General features: G+C 52.8%; 1 protein-coding gene across 1 annotated transcript in view; it reads right to left on the bottom strand.

The window, feature by feature from the left end:
- LOC144755115 (ADAMTS-like protein 2) overlaps positions 1 to 14298 on the bottom strand; it is a 319957-nt gene that overhangs the window by 280998 nt on the left and 24661 nt on the right. The gene's annotated exons all lie outside the window — the stretch shown is intronic.

Here is a 14298-nt window from a genome sequence, read left to right as displayed (position 1 = left end):
GACCAATCCCCGGAAGCTTGCAGAGGAGGCGGACATCTGGGCAAGTACCCGGGTGTCCTCAAAGGGGACTGGAGGGGATTCCCAAAAGGCCGGACAGGGCGCCCCCCAGAAGAAGGAGGGGGGAGATAAAAAGAGGGAGTTCTCTAAAGGTCCCCAAAACAATTTCCAAGGAAAGGGAACAGGTTTCACCCCTAAGGCAAACCCGCCCAGAAACCCTAATCCTGGCCAAAGCCAGCAGCCAAGGGTTCTTCACTGCTTTGAGTGTGGTGGTGTTGGACATTATAAGGGAGATGTCAGATGCCCAAAGAGACCACCCCCTCCCACCGGAGGAAAACCACCGGGAGTAGCTAGTGTAGCGCTCGGGGAGGAGTTGCCCTTAGATAAGGGGGGTGAGTGGGCGGGTGTCACCTTAGTGTCCCTGGGAGAACGGGAGATGGTTCCTAAGATCCAGGTGCCCCCAAATACTGCAAAGTATGGGCAACGGGTCACCATCAATGGCCAGAGAGGGGAGGCTCTGAGAGATACAGGAGCCAGTATGACTATGGTGAGAAGTCAACTGGTATCTCCAGAGCAGGTGGTTCCCCATGTACTCCACCCCGCCGCGATGGCTGACGGCAGAATGGGCCACTATCCAGTGGCTGAGGTTCCCTTTGAGTGGGAAGGGGTTGCAGGTTCACTTCGAGTTGCCGTAAGCCCTGCCGTGCCAGTTGATTGTCTGCTGGGGAATGACATGGAGCACAACACTTGGAGAGAGGTGGAATACCGGACGCACTCTGCGATGCTGGGTACACCTGACTGGGCCTGTGTGAGCACACGGTCTGCGGCTGCCCGGAGAGGGGGTTCGCCTGGGTTGGAGCCTGGAACAATGGCCCAACCCGCTGCCAAAAAGGGACAGATCCGAAGACAGGAAGAGCCTGCTTCGGCTTCCGCACCCCATGTGACGGATCGGCCACCTGCAGTGGTGGACCAGGAGTCTGTGGAGGGGGAAGTAGACTCTCTGGAGGATTTACCCATCCCTGCTGAGTGGCATGTGGAGGGAGGACCTACCAGAGAGGAATTCTGTAAGGGGCAGAGGGAGTGCCCTACCCTTGAGGGACTGAGGCGTCAGGCTGAAGCCCAGGCAGCAGGTGATGTTACGGGATACTACCATATTTACTGGGAGGATGGCCTCCTCTACAGTGAACCCAAGATACCCTTACCTGGCTCATCAAGGGCCTTGGTAGTCCCGCAACAATACCGAGCCTTTCTGCTGGAATTGGCTCATGCTATACCCTTGGCAGGACACTTAGGTCAGGACAAGACCTTTGCTCGGCTTGTCCTCCACTTTTACTGGCCTCAAATGAAAGTGGCGTCCAACACTTACTGTCGGACATGTGTATCCTGCCAGGCCAGTGGGAAAACAGGGGTGAAGCTGAAGGCTCCCCTGGAACCACTTCCAGTCGTTAGCACCCCCTTTGAAAGGGTGGGCATCGACATTGTAGGGCCATTGGATCCACCAACAACAGCTGGTCACAGGTTTATCCTGGTTCTGGTGGATCATGCCACACGGTATCCAGAGGCCATTCCTCTGAGGACTGTCACTGCACCTGTGGTGGCTAGGGCCCTGATGGGGATCTTTACCCGAGTGGGATTCCCCAAGGAAGTTGTGTCCGACAGGAGGACCAACTTTATGTCAGCGTACATGCGGGCAATGTGGAAGGAGTGCGGAGTCACCTACCGGTTCACCACTCCATACCACCCCCAGTCCAATGGACTGGTAGAGGGGTTCAATAAGACCCTGAAGGGCATGATAAGAAGTCTGCCTGAGAGCCTACGGAGGAAATGGGACGTCCTCCTGCCCTGTTTGCTGTTCTCCTACCGAGAAGTGCCGCAGAAGGGAGTGGGCTTCAGCCCTTTTGAACTGTTGTACGGGCACCCTGTGCGTGGACCTCTCAGCCTGGTGAAGGATGGATGGGAAAAGTCTCCCAGAAAGCCTCCTCAGGATGTGGTGAGCTACATGCTGGCCTTCCGGAGCCAAATGGCAAAGTTGTGGAAGCAAGCTTCTGACAACTTGGAGGCCAGCCAGGCAGTAATGAAGGAATGGTACGACCACAATGCTCACCCGGTGGAGTTGGAGCCTTGCCAGAAAGTGTGGGTGATGGAACCTGGAGAGCTAAGTGCCCTTCAAGATCGTTGGACAGGCCCATTTGAAGTGTTGGAAAAGAAGGGTAAGGCCACTTACTTGGTGGATCTTAAGACCCCTCGACAGCCCCTACGGGTGCTGCATGCCAATCGCCTCAAACCCCACCATGAGAGGCCAGAGGTCATCCTGATGATGGTGACTGATGGTGCCGAGGAAGCAGAAAGCGAGCCTCTCCCTGATCTCTTCTCGTCTCAAGAGAAGGATGGGTCGGTGGAGGGAGTGATTCTCTCCCCATCCCTAACTCCTGAGCAGCGAGAGGATTGCCGCCAGGTATTGGAGCAGTACTCTTCGTTGTTCTCCCTTGTCCCGGGAAGAACCCACCTGTGTACCCATGATGTGGACACAGGAGACAGCCCACCAGTGAAATCAAAGACCTACCGGCTGTCAGACAAGGTGAAGGCTAGCATCCATGGAGAGGTTGCCAAGATGCTAGAGCTAGGAGTGATAGACCCTTCCAACAGCCCTTGGTCCAGTCCGGTGGTGCTAGTGCCAAAAGCCGCTCCACCGGGCACCACGCCAGAACTGAGGTTCTGTGTGGATTACCGGGGACTGAACTCAGTTACAAAGACTGATGCTCATCCGATCCCTAGGGCGGATGAATTAATTGACCGGCTAGGAGCTGCCCAATATCTAAGTACCTTTGACCTCACTTCAGGGTACTGGCAGATCTCCTTGACAGATGGAGCAAAGGAAAGGTCAGCCTTCTCCACGCCTGAGGGACACTTCCAATTTTGCGTGATGCCTTTTGGGCTCAAAAATGCCCCTGCCACATTTCAGCGGCTGGTGAACCAGGTCCTCTCTGGAATGGAGAGTTTCTCTGCTGCTTACCTGGATGACATTGCTGTCTTCAGTAGCAGTTGGGAGGACCATTTGCAACATTTGCAAGCAGTTCTCCAGGCCCTGAAACAAGCTGGGTTGACCATCAAAGCCAGCAAATGCCAGATTGGGCAGGGGTCGGTTGTGTACCTTGGACACTTGGTGGGTAGGGGGTCAGTGCAGCCCCTGCAGGCAAAGATTGAGGCAATCATGGCCTGAGAACCCACCAAGACACAGACTGAGGTCCGAGCTTTCCTGGGCCTCACAGGCTACTACCGTCGCTTTGTGAAGCGATATGGCACTATTGTAGCGCCCCTCACAGAGCTCACCTCAAAGAAACAACCTTGACGGGTAGTTTGGACGAAAGCTTGTCAGCAAGCTTTTGAGAAACTGAAGCAGGCAATGTGTGCAGCACCGGTCCTGAGGGCCCCAGACTTCTCCAAGGAGTTCATTGTCCAGACAGATGCATCAGAACATGGCATTGGGGCAGTGTTATCGCAACTAAATGAAGAGGGCCTGGATCAGCCTGTGGTCTTCTTATCCAGGAGACTGCTTCCCCGGGAACAGAAGTGGAGTGCAATTGAGAGGGAAGCTTTTGCGGTGGTGTGGGCTCTGAAGAAGCTGCGGCCATACCTGTTTGGCTCGCACTTCCTGGTTCAGACTGACCATCGCCCCCTTCGTTGGCTAATGCAGATGAAGGGGAGAATCCCAAGCTGTTGAGGTGGTCCATCTCCCTACAGGGAATGGACTTCCGGGTGGAACATCGGCCTGGAGTGGACCACGCCAACGCAGACGGTCTCTCCAGGTATTTCCGCCTTAGTGATGAGGACTCCCAAGGGGTTGGGTAGCTCTCCCCACTTTCAGCTGGGGGGGACGCGTGTTAGACTTGTCTGGTTTTTTTGCGTAGTCCCTCCAATTTATTATTTATTTTGTCCCCTTTTTGCCCCTCATACCTTTATTAATTTGTGTGTCCACTAGCTTTTTCTAGGTGTTGGTCAAGGGGATAGGTGTTCTTCCACCTCTCATAGTTTTTCACCTCAGGCCTAGAGGCCTTTTCTGACAGGGAAATAGTTGGAGTCACAAAATGGTGGCTACCAACTGTCCTAACTGCCAAACCTAGAACCTGTCCCATAGAGAAGAATAGGGCGTTCCAGAACCTTCTGGTCCCTTCTGGACCTCTGAGGGTCAGCCTATAAAAGGCGGAATGCTGGACAGCCATTTTGTCTGTCAGTGAGGAGCAGCTAGAGTGAAGGCTGAGGTCTGGTAGGGGTAGGATCCTGAAGGGTGGATAGCTCTACTAGGGTAGCCCTCTGTCAAGGTTTTTCTACCTCCCATTCCTGTTGTCCTAGCCAAGTTAGTTCATCCTGCTGACCCTGGACGGTTAGGTGAGGGGGTTAATTCCAGTAGTCTGTGGAGCTGAGAAGGACCCTGCACTGGGAACTGAACTAAGAGATCCCTTGTGCCCCTAAGTCTGTCCAGTAAGGAGGGTTAGAGGATTAGTGCTATAGAAGAGCTCTGTGGCTCTATCCTGGAGGAGCCCCCCTTTTACCCCCCTCCTCTCTCTAGTGTGAGAAGGAAGCACCTCCTCTAAATGACATTGAGGTTTCCTTACTAGTGACTGGTCCTGTGGCGTGTGGCAAGCCTCTCATCCTATGAGGTAGAAGAGTGAGGAGTTAGGATCTAGTTCTCTTTGTTTAAACTGAGAGCGGGACCCCTGGGGCATCGATCGCGCTCCGTGTCAGCGTCTCCAAAGGAGAGAGAAAAGCTAGCAAGCTGACCAACTCTCTCTAGCGCTACTGCGCATGATTTCAGCTGAGCCAGTGGTTAGCACAGGAGGGGCCTAGGGTCGAGCAGGCCCGCGGTGAAGACGCTACTTGGTGGCAAGACGCCGGAGCAGTCTCTGAGGCCGAGACGCCTCACTTCCGCGCATGCGCGATTGCGCCCTGGTGGGAGAACCGTCGGCAGGCCCTGCGAGAGAGCGCCAAGGAAGGAGCGGCTCCGCCGAGCGGCTGGTGTTTGACGAAGTGCCTCAAGTTTCCCTGACAAGGGCCTCCGCTCCTCCGTGAGGGAGCGAAGAGGCCCGATTTCTGCCCAGAAATAACCCTACCTCAAGGGGGTGTTACTGTGGAACGCACCTTCCGGCCCACTGACAAGTAAGCGGGGAAGCCCAAGTGGGTGGCATAGGAGAGCGGACTGTGCCCTGGGTCGTTCAACTCCCTACTAACTAAGGTGGTGCAGTGCTAACTGATTCCTGCGCTTGGAAAGGGGTAGAGGAACTGGTATAACCGCACATCTGCCAAGACTACAGTCTCAGGAAACTTAAGATATTCATGAGGGGCAGAAGGAGACTGAGGCTTATTTAGTCTTCTGTGACATTCTCTTCTAGCCTCTGGTGCTTGACAATTTGTGGCAGCTTGTCCTCAGAAGGAGTGGAGTTGGTGGGAAGTGTAATTCTGCATCTGAAAATGGAGCAGTAAGGGGATTGTGCTGCGAACTTGAGAAAGTCTTTTAATATTCCTGACTAAATGAAATGTACTGTTGATGCTGATTAATGAGATAAGTTGATACTTCTGAAAGTGCTATCACTAATTTTCATGACAACTGTATGTGCTGAGTTGTAATTTCCAAAGGTATAAAGCAGAGTATATTATTTTTATAAACAAGCACGTATTTTTCCAACAATGGTGTTGTGTCATTTTTAGGTGTTATTGCGTTGATTTACTGCTGGGTGGTTTGCAACCTTCGCACATGTGCCTCTAGTATTTGTGTCTTACCCTAGGCCAGGCTACCCTAGGTGACCTGACATCCCAGGTTCCAACAAGTTGGTGTCTAGCGGTGGGATCTTGACTGTGGTTGCAGCTACTCAGTAGTAATTAAACGTAATACACTGGCCTACACCAGGAGTTTTCTCCTAGCGGCCCTCCTAATTTGTCCTTTTGTTTTTCCAAATTTGTTCCTGGTGGTGGGGTGGAGGTGGCTTTAGGTTGCCCTTGCAACTCTAATTTCCTGGTGTGTATAACTTGGTATTTCCTGTTGTAAAATGGAGTTTGCACTAGAAAACCTAGATACCTATTCTGTGGCTCATCTGAAAGATTTCTGCCAGAAAATGGGGGTATTTTTTAAGCATGGTGCCAAGAAGGGGGAACTCCAGACCAGTCTCAGGGCTTGGGTGGAGGCACACAAAGAAGGGAAGGAGGAGGATGAAGGGGCAGACCGGGACACGGTTGTGGAGATAGAGGGATTATTCCACTCTGAGGGGGAAAACCTACTCCCAGGACCAGTGTCCTACTCCAGGAAGGGCAGTAGCGCCTCTGGGGGAAGCTTAACTGAAGCCGAGCTTACTGACAGGAGGGAAAAAAGGCAATTGAGATGGGAGTTGGCTAAGCTGGAGCAGGAGAAAGAGGAGCGGAGGATGGCTCACGAGTTCAGGTTGAAAGAGTTGGAACTCCAGGCCCTGCAACGGGGGCCCTCTCCTGTAATAAATGGTGGCAGCGAATCCAAAGAGACAGCCAGGGAGTCCAGACCCTATTTGCTAAAAGACCTTATTGCTAGCTTTAGTCAGGGAGATGACATAGCCAAATGGTTGGCTGCCTATGAGGTCTCCTTAAGAGCCCATGGGGTGCAGGAGAAGCACTGGGGGGGTGGTTTGTATAAGTACATGCCTCCTACTGGTCGGGACACCTTGCTGGCCCTGGAACCAGAGGAGCAAACCAACTACCCCACCATGAAACTAGCATTGGTAAGGAAGTTTGGGCTTACCCCTGAGAGGTACCGTCAGAAGTTCAGGGGGAGCCACAAGTTAAGCACCCAGAACTGGGTGGACTTCCTTGATTATGCAAGAAAGGCATTAGAGGGCTGGGTCAAGGGCAGTGAGGTGAAGGATTGTGAGGGGTTGTATGATCTATTTTTGAAAGAGCACCTCCTCGAGAAATGTTTTCCCGAGCTGCGCCAACACCTGGTGGACAGCAAGCTGACCAATCCCCGGAAGCTTGCAGAGGAGGTGGACATCTGGGCAAGTACCCGGGTGTCCTCAAAGGGGACTGGAGGGGATTCCCAAAAGGCCGGACAGGGCGCCCCCCAGAAGAAGGAGGGGGGAGATAAAAAGAGGGAGTTCTCTAAAGGTCCCCAAAACAATTTCCAAGGAAAGGGAACAGGTTTCACCCCTAAGGCAAACCCGCCCAGAAACCCTAATCCTGGCCAAAGCCAGCAGCCAAGGGTTCTTCACTGCTTTGAGTGTGGTGGTGTTGGACATTATAAGGGAGATGTCAGATGCCCAAAGAGACCACTCCCTCCCACCGGAGGAAAACCACCGGGAGTAGCTAGTGTAGCGCTCGGGGAGGAGTTGCCCTTAGATAAGGGGGGTGAGTGGGCGGGTGTCACCTTAGTGTCCCTGGGAGAACGGGAGATGGTTCCTAAGATCCAGGTGCCCCCAAATACTGCAAAGTATGGGCAACGGGTCACCATCAATGGCCAGAGAGGGGAGGCTCTGAGAGATACAGGAGCCAGTATGACTATGGTGAGAAGTCAACTGGTATCTCCAGAGCAGGTGGTTCCCCATGTACTCCACCCCGCCGCGATGGCTGACGGCAGAATGGGCCACTATCCAGTGGCTGAGGTTCCCTTTGAGTGGGAAGGGGTTGCAGGTTCACTTTGAGTTGCCGTAAGCCCTGCCGTGCCAGTTGATTGTCTGCTGGGGAATGACATGGAGCACAACACTTGGAGAGAGGTGGAATACCGGACGCACTCTGCGATGCTGGGTACACCTGACTGGGCCTGTGTGAGCACACGGTCTGCGGCTGCCCGGAGAGGGGGTTCGCCTGGGTTGGAGCCTGGAACAATGGCCCAACCCGCTGCCAAAAAGGGACAGATCCGAAGACAGGAAGAGCCTGCTTCGGCTTCCGCGCCCCATGTGACGGATCGGCCACCTGCAGTGGTGGACCAGGAGTCTGTGGAGGGGGAAGTAGACTCTCTGGAGGATTTACCCATCCCTGCTGAGTGGCATGTGGAGGGAGGACCTACCAGAGAGGAATTCTGTAAGGGGCAGAGGGAGTGCCCTACCCTTGAGGGACTGAGGCGTCAGGCTGAAGCCCAGGCAGCAGGTGATGTTACGGGATACTACCATATTTACTGGGAGGATGGACTCCTCTACAGTGAACCCAAGATACCCTTACCTGGCTCATCAAGGGCCTTGGTAGTCCCGCAACAATACCGAGCCTTTCTGCTGGAATTGGCTCATGCTATACCCTTGGCAGGACACTTAGGTCAGGACAAGACCTTTGCTCGGCTTGTCCTCCACTTTTACTGGCCTCAAATGAAAGTGGCGTCCAACACTTACTGTCGGACATGTGTATCCTGCCAGGCCAGTGGGAAAACAGGGGTGAAGCTGAAGGCTCCCCTGGAACCACTTCCAGTCGTTAGCACCCCCTTTGAAAGGGTGGGCATCGACATTGTAGGGCCATTGGATCCACCAACAACAGCTGGTCACAGGTTTATCCTGGTTCTGGTGGATCATGCCACACGGTCTCCAGAGGCCATTCCTCTGAGGACTGTCACTGCACCTGTGGTGGCTAGGGCCCTGATGGGGATCTTTACCCGAGTGGGATTCCCCAAGGAAGTTGTGTCCGACAGGAGGACCAACTTTATGTCAGCGTACATGCGGGCAATGTGGAAGGAGTGCGGAGTGACCTACCGGTTCACCACTCCATACCACCCCCAGTCCAATGGACTGGTAGAGAGGTTCAATAAGACCCTAAAGGGCATGATAAGAAGTCTGCCTGAGAGCCTACGGAGGAAATGGGACGTCCTCCTGCCCTGTTTGCTGTTCTCCTACCGAGAAGTGCCGCAGAAGGGAGTGGGCTTCAGCCCTTTTGAACTGTTGTACGGGCACCCTGTGCGTGGACCTCTCAGCCTGGTGAAGGATGGATGGGAAAAGTCTCCCAGAAAGCCTCCTCAGGATGTGGTGAGCTACATGCTGGCCTTCCGGAGCCAAATGGCAAAGTTGTGGAAGCAAGCTTCTGACAACTTGGAGGCCAGCCAGGCAGTAATGAAGGAATGGTACGACCACAATGCTCACCCGGTGGAGTTGGAGCCTGGCCAGAAAGTGTGGGTGATGGAACCTGGAGAGCTAAGTGCCCTTCAAGATCGTTGGACAGGCCCATTTGAAGTGTTGGAAAAGAAGGGTAAGGCCACTTACTTGGTGGATCTTAAGACCCCTCGACAGCCCCTACGGGTGCTGCATGCCAATCGCCTCAAACCCCACCATGAGAGGCCAGAGGTCATCCTGATGATGGTGACTGATGGTGCCGAGGAAGCAGAAAGCGAGCCTCTCCCTGATCTCTTCTCCTCTCAAGAGAAGGATGGGTCGGTGGAGGGAGTGATTCTCTCCCCATCCCTAACTCCTGAGCAGCGAGAGGATTGCCGCCAGGTATTGGAGCAGTACTCTTCGTTGTTCTCCCTTGTCCCGGGAAGAACCCACCTGTGTACCCATGATGTGGACACAGGAGACAGCCCACCAGTGAAATCAAAGACCTACCGGCTGTCAGACAAGGTGAAGGCTAGCATCCATGGAGAGGTTGCCAAGATGCTAGAGCTAGGAGTGATAGAACCTTCCAACAGCCCTTGGTCCAGTCCGGTGGTGCTAGAGCCAAAAGCCGCTCCACCGGGCACCACGCCAGAACTGAGGTTCTCTGTGGATTACCGGGGACTGAACTCAGTTACAAAGACTGATGCTCATCCGATCCCTAGGGCGGATGAATTAATTGACCGGCTAGGAGCTGCCCAATATCTAAGTACCTTTGACCTCACTTCAGGGTACTGGCAGATCTCCTTGACAGATGGAGCAAAGGAAAGGTCAGCCTTCTCCACGCCTGAGGGACACTTCCAATTTTGCGTGATGCCTTTTGGGCTCAAAAATGCCCCTGCCACATTTCAGGGGCTGGTGAACCAGGTCCTCTCTGGAATGGAGAGTTTCTCTGCTGCTTACCTGGATGACATTGCTGTCTTCAGTAGCAGTTGGGAGGACCATTTGCAACATTTGCAAGCAGTTCTCCAGGCCCTGAAACAAGCTGGGTTGACCATCAAAGCCAGCAAATGCCAGATTGGGCAGGGGTCGGTTGTGTACCTTGGACACTTGGTGGGTAGGGGGTCAGTGCAGCCCCTGCAGGCAAAGATTGAGGCAATCATGGCCTGGGAACCCCCCAAGACACAGACTGAGGTCCGAGCTTTCCTGGGCCTCACAGGCTACTACCGTCGCTTTGTGAAGGGATATGGCACTATTGTAGCGCCCCTCACAGAGCTCACCTCAAAGAAACAACCTCGACGGGTAGTTTGGACGAAAGCTTGTCAGCAAGCTTTTGAGAAACAGAAGCAGGCAATGTGTGCAGCACCGGTCCTGAGGGCCCCAGACTTCTCCAAGGAGTTCATTGTCCAGACAGATGCATCAGAACATGGCATTGGGGCAGTGTTATCGCAACTAAATGAAGAGGGCCTGGATCAGCCTGTGGTCTTCTTATCCAGGAGACTGCTTCCCCGGGAACAGAAGTGGAGTGCAATTGAGAGGGAAGCTTTTGCGGTAGTGTGGGCTCTGAAGAAGCTGCGGCCATACCTGTTTGGCTCGCACTTCCTGGTTCAGACTGACCATCGCCCCCTTCGTTGGCTAATGCAGATGAAGGGGAGAATCCCAAGCTGTTGAGGTGGTCCATCTCCCTACGGGGAATGGACTTCCGGGTGGAACATCGGCCTGGAGTGGACCACGCCAACGCAGACGGTCTCTCCAGGTATTTCCGCCTTAGTGATGAGGACTCCCAAGGGGTTGGGTAGCTCTCCCCACTTTCAGCTGGGGGGGACGCGTGTTAGACTTGTCTGTTTTTTTTGCGTAGTCCCTCCAATTTATTATTTATTTTGTCCCCTTTTTGCCCCCCATACCTTTATTAATTTTTGTGTCCACTAGCTTTTTCTAGGTGTTGGTCAAGGGGATAGGTGTTCTTCCCCCTCTCATAGTTTTTCACCTCAAGCCTAGAGGCCTTTTTCTGACAGGGAAATAGTTGGAGTCACAAAATGGTGGCTACCAACTGTCCTAACTGCCAAACCTAGAACCTGTCCCATAGATTAGAATAGGGCGTTCCAGAACCTTCTGGTCCCTTCTGGACCTCTGAGGGTCAGCCTATAAAAGGCGGAATACTGGACAGCCATTTTGTCTGTCAGTGAGGAGCAGCTAGAGTGAAGGCTGAGGTCTGGTAGGGGTAGGATCCTGAAGGGTGGATAGCTCTACTAGGGTAGCCCTCTGTCAAGGTTTTTCTACCTCCCATTCCTGTTGTCCTAGCCAAGTTAGTTCATCCTGCTGACCCTGGACGGTTAGGTGAGGGGGTTAATTCCAGTAGTCTGTGGAGCTGAGAAGGACCCTGCACTGGGAACTGAACTAAGAGATCCCTTGTGCCCCTAAGTCTGTCCAGTAAGGAGGGTTAGAGGATTAGTGCTATAGAAGAGCTCTGTGGCTCTATCCTGGAGGAGCCCCCCTTTTACCCCCCTCCTCTCTCTAGTGTGAGAAGGAAGCACCTCCTCTAAATGACATTGAGGTTTCCTTACTAGTGACTGGTCCTGTGGCGTGTGGCAAGCCTCTCATCCTATGAGGTAGATGAGTGAGGAGTTAGGATGTAGTTCTCTTTGTTTAAACTGAGAGCGGGACCCCTGGGGCATCGATCGCGCTCCGTGTCAGCCTCTCCAAAGGAGAGAGAAAAGCTAGCAAGCTGACCAACTCTCTCTAGCGCTACTGCGCATGATTTCAGCTGAGCCAGTGGTTAGCACAGGAGGGGCCTAGGGTCGAGCAGGCCCGCGGTGAAGACGCTACTTGGTGGCAGGACGCCGGAGCAGTCTCTGAGGCCGAGACGCCTCTCTTCCGCGCATGCGCGATTGCGCCCTGGTGGGAGAACCGTCGGCAGGCCCTGCGAGAGAGCGCCAAGGAAGGAGCAGCTCCGCCGAGCGGCTGGTGTTTGACGAAGTGCCTCAAGTTTCCCTGACAAGGGCCTCCGCTCCTCCGTGAGGGAGCGAAGAGGCCCGATTTCTGCCCAGAAATAACCCTACCTCGAGGGGGTGTTACCGTGGAACGCACCTTCCGGCCCACTGACAAGTAAGCGGGGAAGCCCAAGGGGGTGGCATAGGAGAGCGGACTGTGCCCTGGGTCGTTCAAATCCCTACTAACTAAGGTGGTGCAGCGCTAACTGATTCCTGCGCTTGGAAAGGGGTAGAGGAACTGGTATAACCGCACATCTGCCAAGACTACAGTCTCAGGAAACTTAAGATATTCATGAGGGGCAGAAGGAGACTGAGGCTTATTTAGTCTTCTGTGACATTCTCTTCTAGCCTCTGGTGCTTGACAATTTGTGGCAGCTTGTCCTCAGAAGGAGTGGAGTTGGTGGGAAGTGTAATTCTGTATCTGAAAATGGAGCAGTAAGGGGATTGTGCTGCGAACTTGAGAAAGTCTTTTAATATTCCTGACTAAATGAAATGTACTGTTGATGCTGATTAATGAGATAAGTTGATACTTCTGAAAGTGCTATCACTAATTTTCATGACAACTGTATGTGCTGAGTTGTAATTTCCAAAGGTATAAAGCAGAGTATATTATTTTTATAAACAAGCACGTATTTTTCCAACAATGGTGTTGTGTCATTTTTAGGTGTTATTGCGTTGATTTACTGCTGGGTGGTTTGCAACCTTCGCACATGTGCCTCTAGTATTTGTGTCTTACCCTAGGCCAGGCTACCCTAGGTGACCTGACATCCCAGGTTCCAACAGCATGTACAACAGTATTTTGGACCCTTTTTGCGAATTCCCAATGGGGTAGCAAAATGCGAGGTACATAAATATTAATGAGCCACTGGCATTTTGCAATCCCATTTGGAATGGCTGTCCCTCCCAGAATGGTGGCCTGCAGAGCTCAGCAGACCACCAAGTCTGGGACGGCATTTAAATAAAGCAGCTTTGTTTTTCAATGCCGCCCTTTTTTTTTTTTATTAAACGTTTTGTTTAATTTTTTAAGGGCAGGCAGTGGTCCCTGGTGTGAGAAGGTGGGTTGGTATATGCTGTCCACTAATTAAAGTGGGCACCTTGTACCAGTCCACAGGACCCTTATGATGTATAAGGTCAAAGAAAACTTTATTGAAAGCTATCCTAGTGGTAGCTTTGGAGAGCAGCCTTCAGGCTTAATCCTGAAGGAATGTAAAACAGCTTGTTTTAACAGAATATCACCACCTAAATGACTAGTGTTTAAATAAAAATATGTATTTATTAATATAACACTCTCTACTAGTCTCTATACAAGACTAGGGCACACAATAATGAATCAATAGAACATTCGTAAACAGCACAATACACAGCGGGCTCCAGGGGGAGACCGAACCATATACTAAAAAAATGGTACAGCAACGACTTGACTAGACAGAGGGCCTAGAGCACGGACAATCGCTGGGACCCAAGGAACCACCCAGAGGAGTGGCACAGGGAGCCCATGGAGGAATGGTACAACTCTATGGGAAAGTCGCGGTTGGAAATTTACAAGTTAAGGACACTTCTAAGAGGACTTCGAGCAAACCCTTTGGAACTTAGGAGGTTCTAAGGCCAACCCACCAGTGAGTACCGAGGTACCCGTGTTATATATCCCAGTGGAGCCGGGTGCATAGGTGTCAAGTGGTGTCGGAAACCTTCATCGTTTTCAGTGGAGAGCTGCAAAGAAGTACTGCTGCCAGAAAGTTGAAGAATGTCCGGTGGAATCCAAGCCTGGATTAAAGGTGAGAGGAATCTGAAAGCAGAAGGGACAGAGTCTGGGTCACTTTTGGTAACCAGGGGATTCGGTAGTCGAATGCCCACTGATGTTAGGTGCTTCAGGTGAGAAGAAGGATTGTTTGACTCTGCAGCCACGGGGACCAGGAGACGTCTAGGATGACCAGAATCCGGAGGCGAGCTGTCCCACGAAGGATGTCGAGAGCTGAGGGGACAATGTCCGGCTTGAGCACAAACATGCCGTGGCAACTGCAACCCACGCGGTCAGAGAAAACAGGTTACGGCGTAGGCCAGCAAGGTCCAGGGGAATCTCCAAGCAATGGAGAGCCAGGCGACATCTGGAGCAACCAGGTAAGCCCAAGAATTAGCAGGGTGACCCTCGCCAGGACCCACAGGCCAACGGACCATGGATCGCGAGGAGACCTCAAGCAATTCTGCAAAGCCCCAGCCCACAGGTCACTCGGAAAGTGGAGGCTGGAAATCTTCGGTGCAAATACTACTGCTCGGGGTCGGAACTACACGTA

Source organism: Lissotriton helveticus, chromosome 1_1 (genome assembly GCF_964261635.1).
Source record: "Lissotriton helveticus chromosome 1_1, aLisHel1.1, whole genome shotgun sequence".
In the NCBI taxonomy this organism is placed as follows: Eukaryota; Metazoa; Chordata; class Amphibia; order Caudata; family Salamandridae; genus Lissotriton; species Lissotriton helveticus.
This window is presented reverse-complemented; position numbering and strand designations above follow the sequence as displayed.